Here is a 14,134-nt window from a genome sequence, read left to right as displayed (position 1 = left end):
TTCCAAATTCTCTCTCTTCTTCCCTCCTCACCCACCCTCCCTAAGAAGGCAAGCAATTCAGCATAGGCCGCACATGTATCATTATGCAAGACACCCCCATAAATAGTCATGTTGTGAAAGACTAACTATATTTGCCTCCCTCCTATCCTGTCCCCCTTTATTCAGTTTTCTCCCTTGACCCTGTCCCTTTTCAAAAGTGTTTGCTTTTGATTACTTCTTCCCCCTATCTGCCCTCCCTTTTGTTGTCTTCCTTTTTATCCCCTTCCCCCTACTTTCATGTGGGGTAAGTTACCCAACTAAGTGTGTATGGTATTGCCTCCTCAAGTCAAATCTGATGAGAGCAAGATTCACTCATTCCCCCTCACCTGCCCCCTCTTCCCTTCTAATGAACTGCTTTTTATTGCCACTTTTGTGTGAGATAATTTACCCCATGTATGTATGTATGTATATATATATATACATATATACATATATATATATACATATGTATATTCCCTTCAGCTACCCTTATACTGAGGTCTCATGAATTATACACATCAAATTTCCATGTAGGAATGTAAACAAGAGTTCAACTTTAGTAAGTCCCTTATGGTTTCTCTTTCTTGTTTACCTTTTCATGCTTCTCTTGATTCTTGTGTTTGAAAGTCACATTTTCTATTCAGCTCTGGTATTTTCACTGAGAAAGCTTGAAAGTCCTCTATTTTATTGAAAAATCCATATTTTGCCTTGGAGCATGATACTCAGGTGATTCTTGGTTTTAATCCTAGCTCCATTGACCTCCGGAATATCGTATTCCAAGCCCTTCAATCCCTTAATGTAGAAGCTGCTAGATCTTGTATTATCCTGATTGTGTTTCCGCAATACTCTAATTATTCCTTTCTGGCTGCTTGCAATATTTTCTCCTTGATCTGGGAGCTCTGGAATTTGGTGACAATATTCCTAGGAGTTTTCTTTTTGGGATCTTTTTTAGGAGGAGATTGGTGGATTCTTTGAATTTCTATTTTCCCCTCTGGTTCTAGAATATCAGGGCAGTTCTCCTTGATAATTTCTTGAAAGATGATATCTAGGCTCTTTTTTTGATCATGGCTTTCAGGTAGTCCAATAATTTTTAAATTCTCTCTCCTGGATCTATTTTACAGGTCAGTGGTTTTTCCAATGAGATATTTCACATTGTCTTCCACGTTTTCATTCCTTTGGTTCTGTTTTATAATATCTTGATTTCTCATAAAGTCACTAGCTTCTACTTGCTCCAGTCTAATTTTTGAGGTAGTATTTTCTTCAGTGGTCTTTTGGACCTCCTTTTCCATTGACTAATTCTGCCTTTCAAGGCATCCTTCTCCTCACTGACTTTTTAGAGCTCTTTTGCCATTTGAGTTAGTCTATTTTTTAAGGTGTTATTTTCTTCAGTATTTTTGGGGTCTCCTTTAGCAAGTCATTGACTTGTTTCTCATGGTTTTCTTGCATCACTCTCATTTCTATTCCTAATTTTCCTCTACTTCTCTTACTTGCCTTTCCAAATCCTTTTTGAGCTCTCCCATGGCCTGAGACCAATTCATATTTTTTCTTGGAGGCTTTTGATGTAGACTCTTTGACTTTGTTGACTTCTTTTGGTTGTATGTTTTGGTCTTCTTTGTCACCAAAAAAGATTCCAAAGTCTGAGTCTGAATCTGAGGCCATTTTTGCTGCCTGTTCATGTTCCCAGCCAGCTAGTTGACCCTTGCATTTTTTGTCGGGATATGACTGCTTGTAGAGTATAGAGTACTTTGTCCCTAGCTTGAGGGGCTGCACTGCTATTTTCAGAGCTACTTCTACACAGCAAGCTCTGCCACACCAATGTTCTTCCTCCTCCAAGAACCACCAACCCAACCCAGACCCTGACTCAGATCCAAGCAGGCTCTGCACTCCCACTCTAATCTGCTGCTCAGTTCCTCCCACCAGTTGGGCCTGGGGCCAGAAGCAACTGCAACTGTAGCTCTGGAAGCAGCCTCAGAGGTGCACCACCTCTGCTGCCCCCAGGGTGGTGGCTGATGGCCAACTCCTTTCACTCTGTCCCCGCAGTTTTCCCCACTAACCTCTGTTTTCTTTGGTGTTTGTGGGTTTAAAAGTCTGGTAACTGCTGCAGCTCACTGATTCAGGGTGCTATGCCTGTTCTGCCCGGCTCCTGGTCTGGTTGGTCTTGGTGAGGTCTGCTCCGCTCCCAGCTCCATGTGACAGACCCTTCCCAGTGACAATCCAGGCTGTTCTGGGCTAGAGCCCTGCTTCCCTTTGCTATTTCATAGGTTCTGCAGCTCTAGAATTTGTTCAGAGCCATTTTTATAGGCGTTTGGAGGGACCTGGGGTAGAGCTTAAGCAAGTCCCTGCTTTCCAGCTGCCATCTTGGCTCTGCCCCATCACATATTATCTTATTGATCATATGAGGTAAGTGCTATTATTATCCCATTTTCCCAGATGAAGAAACTGAGGCAGGCAGAAGTGATGTGACTTGCCCAGGGTCACAGAGCTAGCTTGTTTCAGAGGTGGTACTTGAACCCAGGCCCTCTGGACTTTAACATCAGGTCTCTATCCACTAGGATACCCTGCTTCTCCTAGCTTCAGGGAATCAGAGAAATATAACTAGCCCTTGCCCACAGTCTTGCTGTGCAGGTAATAGACAGGAAACAAAAAATAATTAAGGTGCTTACCTGGGTGATGTTGACCAGAAATGCAATAGAAGTTCACAGAGAAGTGATATCACTGAGAGCACAAGGCTAGAAAATTCAGGCTTGAGCTAAGTCACTAAGGAGAAGTGAAGGGGAGGAGGGGAGATATTCCAGGAGCAGTAAACAACATTGGTAGAAGTGAAGAGACAGGGTGAACATGGTGTGTTAGTAATAATCAGTTGAGGAGTAGTCAGAAAATATGGTTATGTTTAATCAAATAATGTAGAGCCTTGAAAGCTAGGATCTGAGGAGTTCTGGTAGGAGAGGGAATGTTAAATAATGGATAGAGCCAGCCTTGGAGTCAGGAAGGCCTGAGTTCAAGTATTGCCTTTGCATATAATGGCTATGTGACCCTTGGTAAGTCACTTCTCCTCTCTGTCGTTATAAATTACCTAACAGGAGCCAATCTGTGTTGGTAGCAGGCATTCCTTTTAGAGTGTTCCCTACAGCAGTGAAATGAACCAATCAACAGGCAATGATTAAGTGCTTATGATACGCAAGATACTATCCTGTGCACTGAGCAGACAAAGAAAATACTAGATCTGGACCATTATTCCATGCCCCAACCCCCGAAGACAGACAATAGAGAGGCATTATAGGGTTTAGAGCAGGGGAATGACATCTTAAGTAAATTTTTTTCTAAAACCTTACTTAGTATTCCTAAGTATTTTATCCTTTCAGAACCCATGGTCTCTGACCTACAACTTTTGATGCCAACATACCTGGGAAAATAGGGACAAGCTCTGAAAGCCTTGTCAAGGATTCCATTGTTACTGACCTTGTGACACAAATCCCTCATTGCTAAATCTTCTGATATTTTCTAGTCATAACACTGGACACCTCAAAACAAATGTCATGCTTGGGATTTTCCCAGGGACATATAAACTCAAGGAAAGTCAACCAATGAAACTAGAGTGTCTTTGTTGTTGTTCAGTTATTTCAGTCATGTATGACTCTACATGATCCCACTTGGGGTTTTCTTGGCAAAGATACTGGAGTGGTTTGCTATTTCTTTCTCCAGATCATTTTACAGATGAGGAAACTGAGGCAAACAGGGTTAAGTGACTTGCCCAGGGTCACACAGCTAGTAAGTGTCTGGGGCTGGATTAGAGGTCAAGTCTTCCTGTCTCCAAACCCGGTGCTCTAACGGCTACTATTAACCGCACAGAGCTCTCATTTGATAATCTACTTTCTTGAAGAATTACTAGCTATTTAATTACTACGTGGCCCTGCTTAGAAGATCTGATCTGAGGATCTATCTCACCTGGCTTTTATTTGCTGTTTGCAGGAAGCTACAGAACTAGGGCAGCCTGATTCAGCATTCAGAGTTAATTCCTTGCACATTGTGAATGTTTAATTAATATATGTTGAATTGAATCAAATCAAATTGTCCATAGCTCTTGACTCCCTTTCTCCATAGCTAAATTGTCCTGTCTACCTGACTATGCTAACAAAATTTTAGGTCCCGAGGAGATTTTTCACTCAGAGGTACCTCCAGATCCACAGACATGATCTCTAAAGTGACTGATGCATGCACTAAGTTTGTTTTGGACACATAATTCAACAGCTTGGTAGTCCAATCACTCTGCATGAGCCTCCAGCCCATCGCTATTCAGAGTGCCTACCAAAAATATGGCTCCTGTGTTCTCCAGGCCTTGGCTCCTCTACCAAGAGAATCACACACAAGCTGTACTCGTTGCAACTTGGGCATTTGTCTACTGGACTTGAACCACCTACTCAGCTCCCATAGGCACAGGGAACAGCTATCAGATGGTACCTCCTCTTGGTTTTTACAGACTGGGGCAGAAATTCAAGCATTTGGCCCAGAGGGGACTGGCAACTTGAATTCTGAACTCTGTAAGAAGCTTCTAACTGGATCTGAAGTCAAGCATTTCACATGTAAATATTTGGTTTGGTTCCATTAGCTTTTCTGATGGGCAGGGAGAAAGAAGACCAAAGTCAAGTGAATTTATGTGCTTAAGGAAAAAAGAAAACAAAAATGTAGTTTGGTAAGAGAACCAGATGTTCCCCCTTGATGTCCTTGTAACCCAATGTAACCTCTCTGGGAAATGTATTGATCTAATTTCAAATAAAAGATGCATCTTTTCTGCAGTTCTGTTGTCCTATTGTCTTATTGGGTAATGGGAAGCTACACCTTAAAATTTCATATCCTTTCACATGTTAAGAACAATAACGAAATTTCAACAATGTGAAGCTTTTGTACCATGTTCTTTTATCTCCTCTTGCAAAGCTCTTCTTCTCCTTCAGGACCTGGGAATTTGTGGATGGCATGAAATGTTTTTTTTTTCAGTTCCTTTATGCCCTGTCCTAGGTCTATACTTTCCCTCCCCTCCCCTTCTTTGCATCCATTACTGTGATATTCTCTCTAGGCCTGTCATCTCTGACTTTTCCAAGTATTGAGCCCATTTCTTCATTCTCTCTCCTATCAAAACTTGCTTTCTGGGAAATGCATGAAAACCAATGTGTTCGTGACCAATAAGGCCTAGCGGTATTTCAGTTGTTTTTTGTTTGTTGGAGGGGAAGGGTCTTCTGGACCTTTCATCTTAGTGCAAGAAACTCTGTATAGAAATTCCCTTCGTCGATGTTGATCAACAACTTGTCTGTAACTTCTGGTCTTAGACAGCTCTTGGATGCAATGAGAAGCTAAGTGATTTGCCCCTGATCTCTCAGTTAGCAGTGCCAGTAGTAGCTGGACTTGAATCCAGATCTTTGTGACAACAAGGTTGATGCTGAAGCAACCACAACATGATGCATCTACATTCCAACAGGGGAAACTGCCTTAACTCCAAAAAAGTGAGGCATTTCCCATGTGACAGCAGGATAGTAGTAGGGGTATTTTGTAAATTTAGGGCCCTTCTTGGTCCTCCTCAAGTCATACTGTCAGGTTACTCCTTTCTTCAGATTTCCCTAATCACTGGTCTCAACCATCAGGGAATGTAAAAGTGATGAAAACAGAGATTGCATTTCAGGAATGTAGGAAATCTGTATTTGGAGAAGGTTGGCTGTCAGACTTGTAAATTAACATGGGAGGGTTTGATTATATTGCGAAGTCTGCCTGCCATGTGGCATGTGCCACACGGGTCATTGCCCTGGTGCTCTCCCAGGCCTGGGACACAGGAGTCTTCTGCTTGTCATCAATCATCATAGGCACTGACAACTCAGTAAGTGACTCCATGGGGGAAATACAATCTGTCACTAAGTCCTTAGAGTCAAATGCATTATGTGAGACATCTTGGCCTATTCAGGATAGGATCCTCAGATCTTAGCCTGTTCTGCTGAGGATTTTGTCTCTGTTGCATGGACCATGATCTGGCTGGACGAGGGTGCTTCACTGGGAAAGGGGTAGAATATCATGAGAGTGGAAATAGATACCTTAGAAACAAATGACACAAGAATGATCCCAAACCAATTAGCTCAAAACATGAGAGTTCTTAGTACATTACTCTTTACCTAGAACCATAGGCTTCAAGAGTTGGAAACAACCTCACATGTCATCTAGGCTAATCCATATCCCAAAAGATGAATTCCTTCTACCATATTCCAAACAAGTGGCCATCTGCACTCTGTGTGACTTCTGGTAATGAGGAACTCACTGTCTCTCAAAACAAACCATTCTGCTTCTGGAATTCTAATTATTAGAAAGGTTTTCCTCATGATAAGTGGAAATCTGTCCCCCTGAAACCCCTGTTTGTTTCACTTAGCTCTTTCATTTGGTGAAAATCAACCAATGAGTAAACATTTAAGTACCTTCTATATGTCAGGCACTGTGCTAAGTCCTGGGGATACAAAAAGAGACAAAAGATAGTTCTTGCCCTCAAGGAGCTTACAGTCTAACTAGGGAGACAAAAATGAAAACAAATATATAAAAGCAAACTATGTATAAGAAATAATTAACAGAGAGAGGGCACTAGAATTAAGAGGGATTGGGAAGTGCTTCCTACAGAACATGAGATTTTAGTCGGGACTTAAAGGAAGCTGGGGAAGTCAGTAGTCAGAGTTGAGGAGGGAGAACACTCTAGGAATGAGGGACAGCCAGAGAAAATGCCTAGTGCCAAGAGATGGAGCATCTTGTTCAAAGAGCAACCAGGAGGCCAGTGTCACTGGACTGAAGAGTGGCAGGGATTAAGTTATGAAAAGATTGGAAAGATAGGAGGGGGCTAGGTTATGAAGAGCTGTGGATGCCAAAGAGAGGATTTTGTATTTGATCTTGGAGTCAGTAGGGAGCCACTGCAGTTTATTAAGTTGGGGGGTATAACAACAATTCGGCTAACAGGTATTGTGGGGTGTAAGACCCAACAAGGGCTGCCAGCACAGGTTCTTTTGATCTGCTTTACTAAGGAAACTAACATTAAGGGGTTAACAATCTTACTTTAATCCAACATACAAATATTCACTTCGTTCAGGAGGAAAAGTCAGCACCCTGAACTTCAGAGCAAATACAAACAAATTACAAACATACATTATAAACAGACCAAATACAAACCAACATCTGGTTTAGCAAAGCCGGAAGGCTCTTAACAATGGCTTGCCCAGAGTCTCCACATCAACACTCCTCCAGTGAGAGAGCCCCAAACAAACAATTCCATTCTCTCTTTTTATACAGTCCTTAGATGTCATCCTATCCACTAGAACACCATCTGATTGACCAGAACTTAGGCACATACTATTGGCTCTGGTCTTAGCGACTCCCCTTAGGGCCCTGGGGGATTCCCGCCTTTCTCAGACTAGTGAACTAGTTTGCTAACCAGACTGGGGCTTTGCACCTAGTAAGACTCAATCAAAGACACTTAATTAATTTAGCATTCTAAAACAGTAAGAAAATCCCACCTTAATTACCAATACAGGGGGTGATGGTCAGACCTCCTCTTTAGGAAAATCACTTTGTTGACTGAATGGAGGATGGATGGGCGTAGGGAGAGACTTGAGGCAGGTAGGTCTAATCTGTCTCTCACATGACAGACTTTCAGATATTTGAAGACAGAGAGGATATTCTCTCAAATTTATTCTCCTCAGAGTTAAATATCTTCAAGACTTTTTAGTCTCTACTTCCTGCTAAACAAACTCCAGATTGCCAATGTCCTTCTTACTAGACACTAAGAACTAGACACAGCAGTTCCACTGGATTAGAAAGATTCCTCAAAAAAATCTAGCATTCCAGTTGATATTCAAGCAGAGATTCTTGACCAGAGGGCCCAAGAAATATGTTAGCACTTTAGGGAAGGCAATGCAGTCGGACTGCCAGAATAGCAAGAGAAGAATGACTACCAGTATCTTAGGGAATACACCAGCCTTTCTTCAACTCTGGAACCATGTTCAAGCAGCAAATTTAAACAGGAAGAATCAGAAGTTGTATCTTTAATAGTCCATTAGTAATTTGTGAAAGTGAGGGGTGTGCAAAACATAAGGAGGCAAATAGAAATTGAACTTGGCAGGGAAGCTTGATGGCAGTGGGGTTGGGTCTCTTCTTGATGCATGGCAGTGCATGCTATGGGAGGCTGTCAGATTCTGTGTGTCTTTCCTTCAGTGGTATCTTTTTTCTGTAGTTAAGATGATATGATATTCAGGAGCCTAGGCACAACCAATAGTGTTTGAAAGTAATCTACAATGAAACGGAATGTTCTGATTCAATGGATAATCTGTACCTGCTGGCCATATCTGAATTCGAGGTCTCTCCCCATTCCAGTAGTAGGACTTCACCAGGAATTAACACCTCTCTCCTTTAGACTCTCAAATCATTTTGCATATCTCTCCTATGGCACTGATCATATTCTTTGATATGGGATAATTGTGTTTTTCAACTACCAAACATAAGGTTTTTAAGGGCAGGGAACAGGTTTTATTTACTGACCATCTCTCATGGACTAAGCACTGTGGTAATTTTTGGGGTAGAGGCAAAGAGGAATGTCTCTTAAATTGGTAAATGAGTAAATGAGTGTCTGGGTTGGGACTAAACAAGGTTACCTATGTTCCAGTTCAAGTATTCTCTGTCAATCTTTCCTCTGAATTCTGGATGTTCTCGTGGTTTCTGTTTGGATACCTTGCACACAGTAGGGGCTCAGAAAATATCAATGGTCAAATGAGTGAATGAGTGAGTTATTCACTCCCACAGGGAATGGGTACTTTCAGAAAAATATTTCAAGAAGCGAAAGTACTTTTTTTGGACTTGAATTATCAAAGTGAAGGACATCATTATTAATGGCATGTCCATTCAGATCTGGCAATCTTTCTAAGTGGCCACAGATGATTCAATCAGGAGGAGACTCTAAGTACTTCTATGTCTATATCTGTTGCATAGAATTCACTCTAAATTTTAATTTACAGGTTCATTGTAAATTACTGCCTGGTCTGATTTATATTTCATAGTACAATATTTATTCCTAACAGGAAATTAATTTTGGAAACTCAGTGGGTGATTAAATTAAATTGCAAAACCATTCCGCTTGTTGTAGGTGGAGGGGGTGACTGAAAATGAAGTTCAGAGATAAATCGGGAAGAGATTTCAGTCTAAAAACCATGACACATAGAAGGGAACAGCTCTAGCTCAGGTCCCACATAAGCAAGCCCTGTTGAAATGCAGAGACACACAATGGCATCCAGAAGGGTCAGGCATGAGAATAGGATAATGGCCCTCACTTTAGGCAGGTGACACTGAGATTGGGGAAACTTCTGTTGAACAGTTACCCAAGAATGCTAAGCTAGATAAGACAGACAGTGTGACATGTATGGCCAGTTTCACACCAGTGAATTTCCAGACAAACTGAATTTTGGAGGTTATCCTGATGACTCATTTTTCCTTGAAGATCCAGAGAAGCCATGGGGAAATGTCCCATGCTTTAGCTAAAAGAGTTTTGGACCTTTTTCTTCTAAGGTGCCCCTACTGTCTGTCTCCTTATTAATCACTGTCCTCTCTGAGACTCGGTGAAATTAAAGAATTGTTTAAGATTGCTTAGCTAGTCAGGAACCAAATTATAAATTTAGAGCTAGAAAAGATCTGAGACATCATTGAATCTACTCCCCACGATTACATATCAGGAAACTAAGGCCCAGAGAAGTGAGCAACTGGAGCAACATCACAGCAAAAATTAGCAGCAGAGCCTTGAACCCTGGTGTGCCAACTCGAAATTCAAAACTCTCATTTCACCATGCTGCTGCTGTAACGGAAGAATGAAGACTTGACCCCAGGTTCCTTGACTTTCAATACAGTCACACCACACCACATTGTGGAGAAGCCCCTCTTCAGAAAGGTCATTCCTCTGGTGAGCTGTAGGTACCCTTTCCCATTTTAAGAATCTGCATCCCCCATGCATGCATATGCTGTCACCCTCCTCTCCACGCCCCTCCGCCTCCACCACCCCTCCCCAGCCCATCTGTTTGGCATGTGTGAACATTGTCAAATTGTTTGAATAAATTGTCTCTCAGATTAAAATGTTTATGTCTGCAGGATGACTAGGCTTTGCTAAATGTACCTAAATAGTCTTATGCTAAGTGTATGTGGGGTAGATATTTGACATCTGTAACTGGTCCTCCTGCTGACGTGAATCTGAGGGTTGGAAGCTTTCTCACTCACTGATGGTGAGGTTGGACTGCTTGGAACTGAGGCGGCAGATGGGAGAACAACACCCAGTGTCCTGCCCTTCACGCACAGCCCAAGTGAATTCAAACGCATCAGCTGATCATCAGGAATCGCTTCTGATCGTACAACCTCAGAGCGGATTTGTGGGCTATTGAGTTTCCAGAGTGAAAGGGGGTGGAGGGGCACAGATCAGGGAAAGAGGGGGCAGAGATGGCACCAGTATGGCATAACAGAGAAAGCATTAGATTTGGGATCCTTTCATTTCCAGGGCCTCAGGTGAGGCAGTTGGGTGATTCAGCAGATGGAGAACTGTGCCTGGAGTCGGAAAGACCTGAGTTCAAATTCAACCTCAGACATTTACTAGTTGTGTGATCCTGAGCAAATCACTTAATTTCTTTCTACCTCAGTTTCCTTGACCCCCAAATAGGGATAATAATGGCACCTACATTCCAGGTTGTTATGAAAATCAAATGCAATAATATTTGTAAAGTCCTTCGCATAGTGCCTGGTACATAATAGATACTTAATAAATGTTTGTTCCCTTGCCCCCTCAATTTCCTCTTCAATGAAATAAAAGGATTGGGCTAATCAACCTCTAATATCCATTCCAGCTCTAAATCCTATGACCCTACAGGTAGAAATATCTGCTCAACACAATGCACAAAGCAGCACCGAAGCTCGGCCTTCCTTTAGTGAAGGCCTTTCTCCTTCATTAAAGAAGGTTTGACATTTCAGAATGCCCTTTCAGTGACTATCACCTTGTAGATCATGTCTCGGTCACAGGAAAGTCTCTCTCTCTCTACTTTCTCCCTCCTCCTTCTCCCTTTTATTTTCTCCCCCACTCATTTTCTGTTTTAGTTTTCTATCTCTTTCCATCTCCACCTCCTTTTTCTCCTTCCTTCTGCCTGTCTCCTCTCTTCTCCCCACTCTCCATCTCTCTGTGCCTGTCTTTCTGCTTCCCTCCTTCCATTTCCCCTTTCTCTGTGCATCTCTGCCTTTGTTTTACTCACCCAATGGCAAGGTAATCATCTTTCTCCTCCCTTCCCCCTCCCTCTCTCTCTCGCTCTCTTCCTTCCTCCCCTTTCTCTTCCTCTGCTTCGCTTTCTCCTTCTGCCTCTATAAAATGAAGGCTTTGGCCTTTCTGATTTCTAAGGCCCCTTTTGGCCCCAACATTCCATGATTTCAATAAAAAGGGGGCTTCGGGTGAGTAAACACTGTAAAACCTCCCCAGTCACCAGCACGCTTTGAAAGAGGCTGGATGACATCTTGTTTGAGATGCTGTAGTGAGGATCCCTGCTGAAGCAGGTGGGGCTTTTATTAGAGGCCTTTTGTGTTCCTCTCCAATTCAGACTTTCGTGTTACCTTCTCTCTCCCCTCCATCTCTGCTGCTACTTCTCTCTTTCCATCTTTTACCAAATCATAGAACCTCAGAATTAAAAGGTCTCTTGAAATTAACTTAGTCCAACTAGCACCTTAACTGCACATCCCCAACAAATCTGTTATGGAAAACCTCTCCTGGGGAAGAATGCCTTATTCATCAAGTAGAGGACTCTCGAGTACTGAGATTGTTTCTTTTTAGTCTGCACATCCCCAGGACCTAGCGTAGTGCCTGGAATAAAGTAGGTGCTTAATAAATGCTTGTCGATTGGTCTCCCGAGCAAGTCCATTCTACTTTTGATAGTGGTATTTGTTAGGAAATTTTTCCTTTTAGGAAATCCAAATTTTCTTCTGGAACAATTCTTAGTCCCTGTCCATACAACAGTCCTTCAAATACTGTAAAATAGCTATCATGTCTCCCCTAAGCCATCTCTTCACCAGTCTAAAAAGTATCTCTCTCTCTCTCTCTCTCTCTCTCTCACTCACTCTCTCTCTCTCCTTTTCTCTTCCCTCTATTTAGAAATCACTAACAATTTGTCAGTGAGTCAACAAGCATTGATTAAGCACCTACTGTGTGCCAGACACTACTGCTAAGCACCAGATAATAATAGCTAGCATTTGTATATTGTGCTTTAAAGGTTTGCAAAGCACTTTATGAATATCTCATTTTATCCACACAGCAAGTGTGAGGTGAGCTCTATTATTATCTCCATTCAGAGAAACATCCCCACAGTTGGAAAAACTGAGACTAAGAGAGGTAGACTTGACCAGGGTCACACATCTAGTAAATGTCTGAGTCTGGATTTGAACTCAGGTCTTCCTGACTCCAGGTTTAGGGCTCTATCCCACTGCACCATTTACTTAGCTGCTTCCAATTTGGACTCAGGGTGATTCAGGCCTGAGAATCAAACCCGCATTCTTGCTCCTCTGTTGATCAAAAGATTCTCCTTTTAAAGTATCCGTCAATGACTCTGGCTGACCTAGCCTTCCAGGCTCAGCCCTGCCTAGCCTACCTTCTTCTCTTGAAGCCACATGCAGGAATAAACTCGGGTGGCTCTGGAGGGCCTGGTCCTCTACCCTCGGCTCCAGAGCCCCTCACCCTGGTAAGCCACAACTCTACTTTTTAGAATGCAGGATTTTTTTTTTCCACATTAGAACCATCTGTACCTAGCAGTTTCTTACTACTGTGCTCCCTCCAATCCTTTCAACCAGGCGTTTCTCCTCATCCCCCCAGCTGAAATAACAACGATGTGGCTGCACTCCCCGGTCTTTTCCTGGACTCCAGCTCCTATCTAAACAGTCATGGGAGAAATGATATGGAAAAGGACAGACCCCTCCCCGCTGCCCCTAAGCCCAAGGAGCCTTTGACTGCACTATTTACTGAAACCAAGTCCCTTTCCCTGCTTGAGAGCTCAGTCACCATCTGGCCACATAGGGCAGGCGCCTGCTGATGCTTGTGGCATTGCCAGCCTGCCAGTTTTTGCTTCTGATGGACAAATAACCCAGTTTTTCCCTTGAAGGCCTCAGCACCTGGGTTTGGAATAATGTGTTTCCCTTCCCACGCTCCTTCCAACCACCCCCTACTCTTCTCTGTAAGGAGCAATAAAAAAGACATTCCAGAATGTTGGGTGGAGAAGCTCAGAGCCCCCACCTTCCTCATGTGAAAATATAGCTAGGTCCAAGAAAGGGTTGGATAAATCTTACTTCATAGAATCATCATTCCAGAACAAATCCATGAATGAGTCTACGGCATAGCTGGAATGCACAGCAAACGTTATCTAGTTCAAAACGGCATCCCTGAGAAATGATCAACTGCCAGTTACTGTGTGCCTGGCACTGTGCTACGTACAGGAAATGGTTGGTTGGTTGGTTGGTTGGTTGTTGTCTAAGGCAAAAACAATTCCTGCTCTCAAGGAGTTCACAGTTTAGTGGGGGATTCAACATGTAAACAACTATGTGAAAATTATATATATATATATATATATATATACACACACACACACACACACACACGTAGTTATCCTTTCCACGTTGCAAGGGTTAAGGGGTATGGCACCCCCACAATCTGGAAAATCTGCAAAAAAATGTTTGGCCCTCCCTTTTACCAGAAAAGAAGTCTGAATTATTATGGTTTTAAAAGATCAAATGTGTTGATATTATACAATATTATACATATATGTCATACATTTCTGAGTTTCTAAACTTTTTATGTGTCATCTGCTGGCCTTTGTATACCATCTGTAGCTTCTACACAACTCCCCAAGAATTCCCATTTAATTTCTCATGCCAACCCATGAGATACTGAAACCCATGATAGGGAAAGTTGAGATATAGAAGAGATAACTGTATACATGTATATGTATACATATACACACATACATATATATATGTATGTATGTATGTATGTTAAAGGTAGTCTCAAAGCACAGACAGTGAGATGAAAGCATCTTCTTATATAAAAGGA

Source organism: Trichosurus vulpecula, chromosome 3 (genome assembly GCF_011100635.1).
Source record: "Trichosurus vulpecula isolate mTriVul1 chromosome 3, mTriVul1.pri, whole genome shotgun sequence".
NCBI lineage: Eukaryota > Metazoa > Chordata > Mammalia > Diprotodontia > Phalangeridae > Trichosurus > Trichosurus vulpecula.
Note: the sequence above shows the minus strand (reverse complement) of the source record.